The sequence below is a fragment of the Zalophus californianus genome, chromosome 1 (genome assembly GCF_009762305.2).
Source record: "Zalophus californianus isolate mZalCal1 chromosome 1, mZalCal1.pri.v2, whole genome shotgun sequence".
In the NCBI taxonomy this organism is placed as follows: domain Eukaryota; kingdom Metazoa; phylum Chordata; class Mammalia; order Carnivora; family Otariidae; genus Zalophus; species Zalophus californianus.
In genome coordinates this window covers 207,356,366-207,370,447 of record NC_045595.1, presented here as the reverse complement: position 1 = coordinate 207,370,447, position 14,082 = coordinate 207,356,366, and the positions used below count along the sequence as shown (strand labels likewise).

General features: G+C 44.8%; 1 protein-coding gene across 2 annotated transcripts in view; it reads left to right on the top strand.

Annotated features, from left to right (window-relative positions):
- Positions 1–3,088: 3,088 nt before the first annotated feature.
- The window catches only part of HLCS (holocarboxylase synthetase), a 229,684-nt gene continuing 218,690 nt past the window's right edge, over positions 3,089–14,082 (top strand). The window contains exon 1 of one of the 2 annotated variants that reach the window (XM_027584867.2): positions 3,089–3,103. The gene's annotated coding sequence lies outside the window, so the exon portion shown is untranslated. Of the gene's footprint in view, positions 3,104–3,406; positions 3,560–14,082 lie in introns of those variants that run through there. The other variant, XM_027584863.2, reaches the window with a different exon arrangement.

The following is a 14,082-nucleotide window of genomic DNA, read 5'->3' as shown; positions in this document are numbered from 1 at the left end:
TCTTTATGAATCTAATTTCTTCTTTTGTTAGCAGTTTTAGAATGAATGCCCGCAACTGTGAATCCCAAATCAAAGAGTGTAAATGTTTTTTGGCCTTTAAGAAGAGTAGTAGCTTGAGATACCAAGAGTGGCTGATTTAAATAGAAGGTTATAGGTACCAGGGGAGGTGACAGCATAGAGCTACAAATAGCAGGAGATTCTGAAAGCAGCTCCTGGGGCTGTTGTGCACAGGACTCTTGCGTCACTAGGAAACCACCCCCACACCAAGCTCACAGCAGACTTTTTAGGCTAGTAACATCCCTGCCATTGCCCTGAGAACCATGGGTCTACTCCAAGCCACCATGGCCTACACGTAGATTTTGGACAATAAGGGTTTGTGATCAGCTGACTCGTTGCCTCTAGAGGATTCTCTTAAGAACCACAATGTGAAGTTTTGTGTTTGGGAACCTCACAGTTCTCCAAGGCAGTTGTAAAAATCAGTATCAACTGCAAATTGAAAAGAACAGGTATTTGGCCTAAAAGATATTCAGTTGAGAACAAATAAAAACCACTGGTAATGGGAGGTATATTGGTATAACTACTTTGGAAAACAGTTTAGCAGTACCTTTTAAAAACGAATGTTAATTAGCTCAGCCCAGTAATCCCTCTCCTGGGTCCACAACCCAGAGAAACGTTTGCCCACTGGCTCCGGGGATAACTAAGGGGCTATTCAGAGCCGGACTATCTGTCACAGCAAACAAACTGGAAATAACTCAGTGTCGATCAGCTGGACAAGGGCTAAACAAATGATGTTGTAGTCATACAATAGAATATTATATAGCAGTGAAAATGAATATAAAGTGCAGCTATGCAAAATTATATGTGTGAATCTTAGAAACATGGCATGGAAAAGTGCAAGGCTCAGAAGTGTACTTATTGAATAATATTTTTATACAGCTAAAACAAAACAATGTACCGTGTAGGGACATACTCATTTGTATTTAAGATGTATTTTTTAAAGCAAGGGAGTGATAAATGGAATATCAAGGATGAGTCAGGGCTATGGGATGGGAAAGATAAGAAGTAGAGGTCTTGGCAATATTCTAGTTTTTGTTTTTTTAAACATGCACTGTAAGTGTCCTTCATAGGTGAAGAAATGCAAATGACCGGTAAAACATTGGAAAAAATAAGTTTTTCCAGTAATTCAAAAAGGAAAGAAAAACCACTCTTTTAAGAGAAATAACCATTTTTCATTAATCAAAGTAGTAAAGATTTATTTTTATCTATTTTTTAAAGATTTTATTTATTTATTTGACAGAGCTAGAGAGCACAGCAGAGGGAGGGGCAGAGGGAGAGGGAGAAGCAGACTCCCCGTTGAGCAGGGAGCCTGACGCGGGGCTCCATCCCAGGACCCCGAGATCATGACCTGAGCCGAAGGCGGATGCTTAACGATCTGAGCCACCCAGGCGCCCCAAGATTTATTTTTTCTAGAGTGGGGGAGGGGCAGAGAGAGAGGGAGAGAGTGAATCTTAAGCAGGCTCCACTCCCAATGCAGAGCCCAACTCGGGGCTCAGTCTCATGACCCTGAGATCATGACCTGAGTCAAAATCAAGAGTTGGACGCTTAACCGACTGAGCTACTCAGGTGCCCCTAAAAGTAGTAAAGATTTTTTATTTTTTTAATTTTTGTTTCTATTTATTCATTTTAAAGATTTTTATTTATTTGACAGAGAGAGACACAGCAAGAGAGGGAACACAAACAGGGGGAGTGGGGGAAGGAGAAGCAGGCTGCCCGCCGAGTAGGGAGCATGATGCGGGGCTCGGTCCCAGGACCCCGGGATCACGACCCGAACCGAAGGCAGCCGCTTAACCGACTGAGCCACCCAGGCGCCCCAATAAAGATTTTTTTAAAAGGCTGTCCTCTATTAGGAGATAAAATGATACAACATTCAAGAAGTTTGGCCTTACGTTCCCACAGTCTTAGGCTTATATCATTTGACCCAGTAATTTCACTTATAGGAACTTAGGAATATATCCCAAACAATTACCAGAAAGGTGGCTAAAAAGTTTTTGTACAGGACTGTTCTCCTCAGCACTGTGTGAGCAATCACTTGGGGGAGAAAACAGCCCAACAACAGAAGAGTGAACAAATCATGGAACACTCAAATGTGGAATATTTTGCAGCTGTCAGCAATTGTGGTTCTTGAAGACATTTACTCTGGTCACCTGAATTCTGCTCACTTCTGGTCACTCTGAATTCTGCTGTTTACTAGAAACCTCAGCAGTGACGGCCGATCTCAACTTGAGGTTTTCTCTGACCTGGAGGCCATCCATAGCCACCTAACTGGAGGCCAGACTCCGTTCCTTTTCCCAGATGCTTAGTCTTTGCATTTATCTCCTTGGTTTTTTTTTGGGGGGGGTGTGGCAGTATTCCTAATGGACACCATGGGGCCTTCTATAGAGGTCCTACCACAGAATAATGAATTCCCTATTCCCCAAAACACAGTTGGGGAAGGCTCAAGTTCGTGCTTGAAACTGCTATGCTGACAGGGAAGGCTTCAGGGATTAGATGGCAAAATTCGGACCATCCATCCTTGAGGCATCAATGGAAATCTACTAAGTGCCCCTAGCAAAGGAACAGTAAATCCAGGTCTCAGTGACTCTTGTGATGAAAGAAGCAGTTAGCACCTAGCACCAGAACAAGAAATCCACTGAACAAGAAATTAAAAAAAAAATTTTTTTTTTAAGATTTTTATTTATTTGAGATAAAGACAGATGGTGAGGGAGAGGGGGTAAAGGGAGAAGCAGGCTCCCCACTGAGCAGGGAGCCCCATGCAGGGGCTCCATCCCAGGACCCTGGGATCATGACCTGAGCGGAAGGCAGACGCTTAACCCACCGAGCCACCCAGGTGCCCCTGAATAAGAAATTTAAACCCATAATCTGCACCTCCTTCACCCAAACATCCTAGCAAGAGGGGCCGGATTGGGCGACTTTTCTTTCTCATTTAGCAAAAACTTCAGCCACCTTGGTTTCACTCTGTGCCAGGAAAAAAGACAGATCTCGTCCTTGCCCCTGGAGAGTTTCCAGCCTCAAAGAGAAGGCCGACTCAGGGTTCAATTACAAGGTGGGTGAGTGTTGTTGCTGGACTGTGTGGGGGGAGGGGGAGGAGGGGGCTCACCTAGCCTAGGCGTGGAGCGTGGAGCGAGACCTCCCTGGGGAGGTGACATTTTGACGTTTAAGGCAAAACCTAAGGACAGGTAGGAGAACGCGGGGGCAGGCCAGGCCGTGCTCTGGGCGGCCAAGGGGAGGAGAGCCGGGAGAAGGGTGCCCAGGTTGAGCCAGAAGTCCCTGCCAGTGTGGCCAGCGGTGGCTACAGCAGTCAGGATTTGGGGTTGTGCAGCGGCAGTGGGGCCCCACCGAGGGGTTTCCCTACTTGGCCTTTCCCACTGTCCGTTCCCGACGCCCCCGCTGCCACCTGCTCTGTCCTGGGCACACCTTCCGGTGCATTTCGGCAGCGGTCGGCCACCCCGTGGGCCGCGGCGCGGAGCCCGGCTGCGGGGGCCCCGGGCTCCGGCAGCAGGTACGTGCGGCGCGGATGGCGGGGCTCGGTCCGACCCGGTAAAGTGCCCGGGCCCGGCTCCACGGGGCCCTGGGCGCACGCTCCTCCGTGGGTTCTCCAAGAAACGGCCGGTTTCTTTGGCTGGGTTTCCTGCCTTTGATGCTGCTGTTATTCCCCTAGGGGGAGTTATTTATAGAAGGGAATAGTTTGATCACCTCCTGCTCGTCTGGTTTTGCTTTTCTTATTCAAGTTGCCGGGGGGCGGGGGGGGGGGCAAGGGGGCGCTGGATGCAATCATCTTTCCAGGGTTGAAATCTTGTTCAAAGCGGGCTGCATAAAGCAGTTCCAATTCAGCTGCGTCATCTGCTCTTGGCTTCTTCAGGAAACGGCCTTTTCTCTAGTTAGGGCTTTATAAGCATTTATAAACCCGGTACGTACTGGCCCTGTGGTTACTGAGTTCCTTTCTCACAGTCTGAATTTCTCCTTTTATTCTACCAGATTTACTGTTATTTTATTGTAAACTGCCTGCAATGCTTTTGAGGCTAAGATGCAGGCTTTGCATAAACTCATTTTGTTTTTTTGTTTAGCTATAGTATAGATTTGGGTTTTTTTTTTTTGTTATTGTTGAAGTAGGCTCCATGCCTAGCAAGGAACCCATCACAACCGTAGATCAAGACCCTGAGATCACCTGAACTGAGATCGAGAGTCAGATGCTTAAACAACTGAGCCACCCAGGAGCCTCTATATTATGTTTTTTTTTTAACTGAAGTGTAGTTGAGAATGCTTTAGGTGTGGCACATAGTGATTCGACCACTATGCATTATGCTGTGTTCACCACAAATGTAGCATTTAAAAAATACGTTTGCTTTTAAAAAAAATAAAAATAAACATAAAAAATACGTTTGCGTTTAAAAAAATCACAGGTTGACCTGCGAAGCAAGGGACACCAACAAGGAGCATGACAGCTTTTCTGGGCCCCCTCCTGGAGTCTTGATGCTGGTGCCTCTACGAGAAAACCCAGTGAAAACAAGAAAGCAGAGCCATGCTGGCCTGGGAATGTAAGGGGCTGCACGTAATGCTCCCATTCTCCCACCGACTCTTTCCACCAAACTTTGCTTTCCAGACCCATGAAACTTCCAGTAGCAAAATTTAAGAACAGGTGTGAGTTTGTTTTTTTTTTAAATAAGCAGGGATTCACTTTCCCTAAGCACGGGAGTCTCAGTTCCTAGGAGAAAATGCCCCGGTTGGCTGAGAGAGAAGAGAAAATTCAGTTATTATGTGTCTCATCTGCCCCTTTTCATGGCGTTTGCAGCCACAAGGGGAGGACCCGTTGGTGCTGGGTGTTACCGAAGTGGCTGTAATTTACACTGAGTTTGCTTTTTGATAAATTATCACCTGTGCTTTGCTGGGTGACATTCCCAGGGCGCTCTGCTGAAGGGCCCCTGAAGTTTTTGACCCTCAGTCACTCCCAGCTGTCCCTTGATGCCCCTCTGCTTGTCCCTTTCTCAGGTCTCAGGCTCTGTCTGGGATTTTACTGGGCAAATCATGAGGCAGCAAATTATATCACAATGTTTCCGTCCTCCTTCCTACACACTGGGGCGTGGGAGAAGGATGTCTACTCTGAATTTTCTAAATTACTGTGGTGGACACTGATAGCAGCCACAGTCCAGAACTTGACACTGACTTCAATTTAAATCTCATTCTGTTGGGACATTAAATGATAACACCTGATGTAGAGGTTCAAACGGTAGGGACGTGGGGCAGTGTGACTGGCCGGCTCCGGAACATTTGGGGGCAGACACGCCTTTCCATGCCTGAGGAAGGCAACTTGATCGATTTGAAAGGAGCCCTGCTTTGGGTAGACCACAGCCCGTTTCCTGTGCTGTTAGAAGGAGGTAATAATATTCACCCCTAAGAGTTAGAAGGATGAAATGAAAGCGTCTTGTTCTATTCCCTTCCTTTTGACTCATCCAGGTGGGCTGTTCCTGGATCAGATCAGTCACTACCAGGCCCTGTGTGCCCACCTCCTTCTTAATCCTCAGCCAGGACCATGTGGATGCTGTTATTCTCCGGGAGGACTGTGAGAACAGAGGCACCTGCCCACAGTCACGTGGTCACTGTATGTGTCCATGTCTGTGCCCGTCTGTGGGGGGAGCCGGGGATCTGGGGCAATGTTTGAACTCGGGATGCCTGACTCCTGATGGAGGCCTCTGTTGCTTCACCATGCAAACTGCAGCTCACACAGGCTCAGCCCTGAGCTGCTAAGAGGATGCAGTGCTAAGGCTCTTCCATTTTGGTTGTGAAGGTTTTAGTCAATTTCCACAGTCATTCATTTGACCTCTTTAGCCAGCGTTTTAAAAGTGAGACCCTTTTTGTTCAGGAAATAGGAAGACAACAGGTGAGTGGGCCTCACCTGTTTGCTGTTCAGTCTCTGATCTATTGAAGTGGTTTAGACTTTTGAGTCTGCTGAGTGCTGTGTTTGTCTAATCTTCTGGAAGCTTATGGTACTAATCGCCCCAACTGGAGGTCTTATCTGATGGGCAGGAAACTATTCACAGATGGTGACTCCCTTCCCCCAACCAGGAATGGATTTTTATATGCATAGGACGAAAAGGACCACTCCCCTCTGTTGGATGAAGATAAATTTGCTTTCAGTGGAGAAAGTTTTGTGAGCACTTCGCTCTCTAGTGGCCAACCAGGCAAAAGAGTTAAACAGTTCTACCTCATCTTACAAATTGAGGTATGAGCCAGTTTAGTTTCAAAAACTTTTATCGAGCACCCACTATATGCTGGCACAGTGCGAAATACCAGGGTTATGAACGTGAATAAGACATCACTGCAAATCAGGTCCTTGTAAAGTGAATCACGTCGTAAATGTATTGGGATTTTATAGCTTGATGATCCGGTTTGTGTCACTCCTTTTTTAAACAGTTGAAAACTGGGACCCAGAGAGATGAAATGATGTGCCGAAGACCATAAGGCTAGTTAGGGACAGGGGAGGAAATGCCAATGAAATTCAGCAGAAGGTTATCCCCTAATTTTTATGACTTCTTATTTTGAAATAATTTCAGACTTACAAGAGTTGCAAAAATAGTAGAGTTCTTTGCTCGGCTTCCTCCAGTGTTAACATCTTACACAACCATGGATTTATCAAAACTAGTATTATCAACTAAACTACAGACTTCAGATTTCACTAGTTTTTCCACTAAAGTCCACTTAGTTCCAGGATCCAATCCAGGGTACCACATAGCATTTATTACGTTTTTTTTAGACTTAAAAAAAATTTACCCTAGCATTTAGACTGCAGTTTTTAACTTTGTGTTTTCCTATACTTGAGGTTCTTTAAGATGTTGTTGAACCAGTGACATTCCGCTGTAGTACAGAAACTGTATCCCACGCCTCTTTTGGTTTTGGAGCAGGCTGTTTCCAGAGCCAGCTGTTTGCTGGGAGGATCTTGATGAAACCTCACTTACAGCTTTTTGGATGTGTCTGAGTTCTGGACAATCCCAGCCTGTCTGATCTGGATACAAAAGGCTGCCCTCGGGGCCAGCAGCACCATAGTCTGAACCTTCTGCTACTGTTCCCTCTTGGACCTTGAGTCTCACTTCTATTTATTACTGTTGTGCATAGAGCATTCTTTGCTCTCAGGTGACTGATTTATATGGTGAAGGACTTCGGAGTCAGAAGGACATAAATCCAGCCTCCAGCATCCCCACCCAGTTGTGGTATCTTGAGCAAGTCACTCATTTGCTCCTCTGCAAGATGGGGACAACAGCCTCCCCGGAGAGTCAAGAGGTCTAAATGTAAGAATATACACAGTGATTAGCGTAGTGCATGATGTGCTGATGTGGAGAGAATAAACAAGTGGATGGACGGCATGAGGGGGAGAGTAGGCTAGCTGGGTACAGTGGAGTCTCGAATGCCAGGTAAGACACTGAACTCCCTGGTGGGCAGGGGTGGACACTGAAGGGTTTGAGTAGGGGAGCGATGAGATCAGAGTTGACCTTACAAAGTCACGATGTGCTGGATTACAGAGAAGCTGGAAGCAGGAAACCCACAGGGAATCATCAGGAGGCTATTGTGTTAGTTCTGATGAGCGGATGAGAGCAGAATGGGCGCTTGGCCTGGATGAGGGTTGGGGTGGAAAGATGAAACTCTCAGGAGACAGTGTGGAGATGCCGTCCACTGCTACAGAGGATGTGAGGTGAAGGCAGGACTCCAAGATGACTATGTTCTAGGTCCATGTGAAAAAAAGACTGATGTCATTAACTTAGCTAGAGAAATCAGGACAAAGAGGAAATTTGTGGGGAAAAAATAGAGTTGGTTTTATTCATGTTGCACTTGGGATACCAACAGAAGGTCCAAGTAGATATGAAGAAACAATGACTGTGGCCCTGTAGCCATCGGGACATCATGCCTAAAGGGGTGGCCACTGAAAACCAGAGAGCAAACGGACCACCCTGAAAGAGAATGTAGGTGAGGCCGGAGTTGGGGGCCAAGACTCCTTCTAGACCAGTGGTAGGACACCAGTTATCCTGGATCAGGGCCCACCCATGTGACCTCATTTTACCTTAAGCACCACTTTAAAGGCCCCATCTCCAATTAGTCACATCTTGAGGTACTGGGGATAGAATTTCAACATTAGAACGTGGTTGGCGGGCGGGGGTGGTGGGGGAACACAATTCAGCCCATAACACAGAAACAGAAACAGATAATGACTTTTGAAAGAACTCAAGGTAAGAGTTTCAGAAAGGACAGGGGCTGGCTCAGATCCACTCATGCCCCTGGCCTCTTCCCCTCTCTCCAGTGATTCACAAGGAAGGAGGCTTTTGGCGGCTCCTCTTTTGTTTGGCTTCCAAAGAGGTATGTCAAGGGCGAGGGCAGAGCCCAGAGGACTGGAGAAGCCAGGGGAATTCCCCTCTTCTCTCTAGCTCTGGCAGGGTCCCCAGCATTAGCTGTTTTCTCTGGGAGGTTCCCCCTTCCACCAGGTGACCCTGGCTCTAGGCTGAGGTCACCCCATCTCTTTGGGGGTAGGTAGTGGCTTTCTGCTATTTCTATTCTCCGGGTTGCCTCACTGTCCCGTGTTTGATATGTTGGCATCTTCATTGTGCCTGTAGCCAATTTTTGGTATCAAATCCCCTCTGTTGGAATATCTAGAGTGGTTTCTGTTTACCTGACGGGTAGAGACACCAGAGTCAGAAAAGCAAATGCTGCAGAATGATGGAACGGATGGAAACTGAAAATGGTCAGATCTTTGTGCGCTGCAGGTAGAGGGGCCCAGCAGGGAAGGGGGCCTGGTAACACAGGTAAGGGAGAAGAGAGCTTGTGATGCCCAGTAGGGGAGGGAGAGGAAAGTAGACCTTGTGGTCATGAGATTCAAAAGGCTGCCTGAAAGGGGTCATAGTGTTTGCCCAGAAAAACATTCAGGAGCCATCATTTTGTGGAGCGTTTTCCTTTCTCTAAACTGCTGACATGCAGCATTGTCTTATATGGAGGGACTGATTTCTTCCTCCTGCTCTGGAGACCTACCACGCACACAGTTACATCTCTTTATTTATAGATATGCTTTTGCAGAGACTGTAACTGGGTCTCCTTCATGAGAAGAGAGATAGACACGGTGAGAGGTGGGCAAGGGTCCTCCTGCCACGGGTATTCAGTGTCCCCGTCCAGACCACAAGCCCTTCCTCAATTAGATTTCCTTTTTTTATGTACTTCAGTTGCCTAATTAAACAATTTGTATAAATCCAGCAAATTAAGCTTATCAGTATGGCAAACGTGATGTTCTCTTAGATGTTTCAATGCTGTTTATAAACTCAGTAAGATTTTAAGTTAAAAGTACCCATCTCAAGTCAGATTTAGAAGGCTGTGCCTAAAATAGCCAATTCTCTAACACATTTCAGGCATACAGATACCACATACACATAGATTCCTTATTAACCCAGAAATATAAATCTGTGGTTTTGTTTCTTCTAAGCCTGTTTGTATTTGACTCAAAATTTTATTGGATTCGGAGATGGATGTTTTTTGAGAAAACAGTGACTGTCCTGGTTAATGGAGATCATTGATCATCACAGAGTTTTGCTGAGTCTTTATGAGACACCAAATCCCATCTATTGTGGTCACATCAATGATTCTGTAATCTCAAGGAATGCAGTCACTTAGCCCCTCTCTAGATTCAGATCAAAGCATTACTTATTTCTGCTCCAGAGAAGCTTGCACTTCCCACACTGGCTGATCAGTTCTCAAATTTCATCTGATTTTTAAGATCTTTGGACCTAAGACATTGAGCACTTTGTTATATTTTTAGGACCATCTCACTCTTCAGGAGCCTTAAAACGAGATCCGACTGAATTCTGGACTCTCTCTGTTTTGGCATCACAGCTCCTGGGGTCTTTGTATCGATGATTCTCCCTTGGCTCAGAAATAGCCTTCTAAAGGAAGAATTTACAATGTACTAATTTTCATCAATAGCATAAAGGAGTCAGTACTACAAACATAATCAAATAAAAAGAATTAGCAGTGCTGATTATATTCTACATTCTTTTGGAATAAACTTTTATTGTGGATCATCATGATCTCATGGCTCTTCATAAATTTGATGCATTTCAATTTCATACTCAAATTGTCCTAACCTGGCTAGTGGGGGGCCCTTTGGGTTGGCTCCTGTATCCTTCTGACATGACCCTATTTTTCTTTGAAGCTTACCTTCTTTCTGGAACGAGGTGTCCTGGTCCATCAGGCATGTCCCTAACACTTGCGCCAGCCATTTCTCCAAGGATCTCCTGTTCCTTTTAATGGAAAAAAAATAACATGCGTACCAGGATCTGAGCACTAGGGTGCATTTCACGGTAAAGTTGTTCTGAGGCCATCTTCATGAACAAAGCTGGAAAAGGTATTTCTTTTCCTCTTAAAGACTTAAAGACACGAGTTTACTATTTTCAATAGTTTGAGGTGTTCCAAGTTAAAATTCTTCCCATCCTCTAATTTTATCTCCTTTTCTCTTTATTTTGATTAATAAAGTTGCTTTTTGCTTCATTTAACAATGTCCTTGTTCTTTTTAGAACAAGGTATTCACATGAGCATTAAAGCTCATATTGAATCATATACTGAATAGATACCAAGATTTTCTGTACAGTTCCTTTGGTTCTTAGTATTCCAGGATGGATGCTTAGTAATTCATTATCCCTTTCTCTCTTTCTTTTTTAAGTAGGCTCTATGCCCAACGTGGGACTTGAACCTACAGCCCTGAGATCAAGAGTCACTGGTTGCACCTACTGAGCCAGCCAGGCATCCCAGTAATTCATAATCTCTTGTTTGGTGTGGCTCTTTACATACTCATCTGATGGAGAGTTTGGTTCCACTGTTTTCATTCTGCTTTCAGCTTAAGGGTGCTGGTATTCCAATAGCTGACAGTTTTAAGTTCTTAAAAGGTGGTAGAATTTAGCAAGCGGTCCCCAGCCCCCTCCAGATAGCAAAGGGGCTGTTCCACTTTGAGATCACCTCAGTCTATCACATTCTATAATATGTTTCATTTTCTCATTACTGCGTCCACATACTGTCACTTAAAATATAGCTGTAAGATACATGTGTGTGTGAACCCTAGCCAAACTAAATGGTTCTGCCTATTATTGAATTACTGATAATATTAGAATCAATACATTCTAGGGCGCGTGGGTGGCTCAGTTGGTTAAGCGACTGCCTTCGGCTCAGGTCATGATCCTGGAGTCCCGGGATCGAGTCCCACATTGGGCTCCCTGCTCAGCGGGGGGTCTGCTTCTCCCTCTGACCCTCTTCCCTCTCGTGCTGTCTCTCACTCTCTCTCAAATAAATAAATAAAATCTTAAAAAAAAATACATTCTACACAGTCGGTAAATAAATCCTATCTTAAAACTTAGATCTTCTTTTAAAATATATGTAACAGGGCGCCTGGGTGGCTCAGTTGGTTGGGCGACTGCCTTCGGCTCAGGTCATGATCCTGGAGTCCCGGGATCGAGTCCCGCATCGGGCTCCCTGCTCAGCGGGGAGTCTGCTTCTCCCTTGGACCCTCCCCCCTCTCATGCTCTCTCTCTATCTCATTCTCTCTCTCAAATAAATAAATAAAATCTTAAAAAGAATAAAATATATGTAACATTCTCTTACCAATTTAATGTGACATATTGTTATACCAAAATTTATAATAAATTCAAATGGTTTTAACCAGTTAGCATTATCTTGACCTACTTACTACCAGTCCTTATGTTTATTTTTACTGCAGGGAGATTGCTATTACTTTGGCATTCCATATAATTAAGAAATAATGACACATTAAATATAGGCTGTTAAGGTTTTATGTGAAAGCATCCTTTAATTCTTGGGTCACAATTCACATTTTGACTGTATTAGTGGTATATATATAGATTTTTTAAAAGTAATCTCTACACCCAACCTGGGGTTCAAACTCACAGCCCCAAAATCAAGAGTCACATACTCTTTTGGCTAAGCCAGCCAGGTGCTCCTATTATCTGTATTTTTTTTTTTTTAAAATTTTATTTATTTATTTAGGCGGGAGAGAGAGAGCACGTGTGCGCCCACAAAGAGGGGAGGGTAGGGGCAGAAGGAGAGGGAGAAGCAGGCTCCCCACTGAGCAGGGAGCCCCACGCAGGGCTACATCCCAGGACCCTGAGATCATGACCTGAGCTGAAGTTAGACGCTTAACTGACTGAGTCACCCAGGCGTCCCTTAATTACAAACTGTGTAGAACTTAAAAGTTGTTTTGATAAATATAAAACTTCCAAAAGCAGTATTATTAGAAAAATAACCAAAGTTTATAAAAATGCAATTAAAATAATATATTCTCAGGGGTGCCTGGGTGGCTCAGTCGTTAAGCGTCTGCCTTGAGCTCGGGTCATGATCCCAGGGTCCTGGTATCAAACCCCGCATCGGGCTCCCTGCTCCGCGGGAAGCCTGCTTCTCCCTTTCCCACTCCCCCTGCTTGTGTTCCCTCTCTCACTGTGTCTCTCTTTGTCAAATAAATAAAATCTTAAAAAAAATAATACATTCTCAGCTTCCTTATATAATTATAAGGAGTAATTTATGGAAATGTACAAGGCATTTAATACAAAATTTTCCTATTTGGAATGAATGTTTTTCAAAGTTGGGATTCCAAAATTGATCTTTGACCAAGGGTGAGGTGGTGGTTGGTTTGATTGCTACCTTCATGGGGCCTGGCATTTGCTAATCATCAAGATTTAAAATGGCAATTTTTTTCCCCCCTTGAGGCCCTCATCACAGCCCAAGCCTCTAATTTATTCTTTTGCTGGTAGCTTGTTTCTATCAGTCCAAATTGAATTTTTCTTTTTGGGTTTAAACCAATAATAAAAAGGATTAATGGCTTAAAATAGTTTAATTTACTTAACGGTTAACTGCATATGCGGATAGTCTCCCTGACACTTTCTGGCTAATAAACACACATACCACAGACATTCAAAAAGTCAAAGAAAAGGTCTTCATGGTACAGCTTTTACCAACAAAAACCTCATGATTTCAATTAAATTTGTATTTAAGTCATTTTTACGGAGGATATTTTTTCAAACAGACAGTCATTCTTGAGACCCTGGGATCTCTGAATATCATTTGTTTTTACCACTCCAACACTGACGTGGAGGAAATAAATTCTTTTATATAAAGCAGAGACTAGGTAATTCAATTGCTAAATGTGAACTGTTTACAGTGAGAGCTATTTAAAATTCAGCATCTACTAAACGCTTCCAACTAGCCTGGGGTCCCTTCAGGAACTGTCCTATTCAGCTCTGGCCATTTGGCTGAGTTCAGAGAGCTTTCCAAATGCAGACACAGCCACTGTCAGCAGGATAGGCTTTTCCTGGGCAGGAACAGTTGATCTATTTACTGGTGGTGGAGGGGGGCAGGACAGCTCCTCTGGGTGAGGGATACTGTTGGTTAACACTCTGCCTTATCCCCAAACCATGATTTCCAGGGCAGACGAGAGACTTGGCGTCTGCTTTTCCTGTAGGAAGCCTCATCTTCCTTGAATGCCTCGTCTGTGGCCCATTCCTAGTCTGTTCTCCACGACGATTTGGAACAGTCTAGCGAAGAGTCCAGAGCAACCCAAATCTAGGGAGTGACGGAGGTGGATATCAACAATGCTGCTCAAATTTTAACGTGTTTGTGAATCACATGGGGGTTTTGTGAAAGTGCAGATGCTGACTCAGTGGGTCTGGGGTGGAGCCAGGGGTTCTGCATCTCTAGTGAGCTCCCAGGTGATGCCAACGCTGATGGTCCAGGGACCATACTTTGAGTGGTGAGGGACTGTAAGGGGTGAATCAGGTATGTACACAGTTGAGATGCCCCAATGTCCCATTTTTTTGCATCCTTCTTCTTTTCCTTTGTTCTCTGGGGACGATGAAGCCAAGCTCGATCCTTGAGCTGTTATCCTCGTAAACAGAGCCTGCCATGTGCCTGTTTAACTTCTCTTACTCCTCTGCCGTCCTGTGCTCGTTTCTGGGCCTGAATGGTAACAGTGCTCCTCAGCCCAAGGGTCAAGAAGGG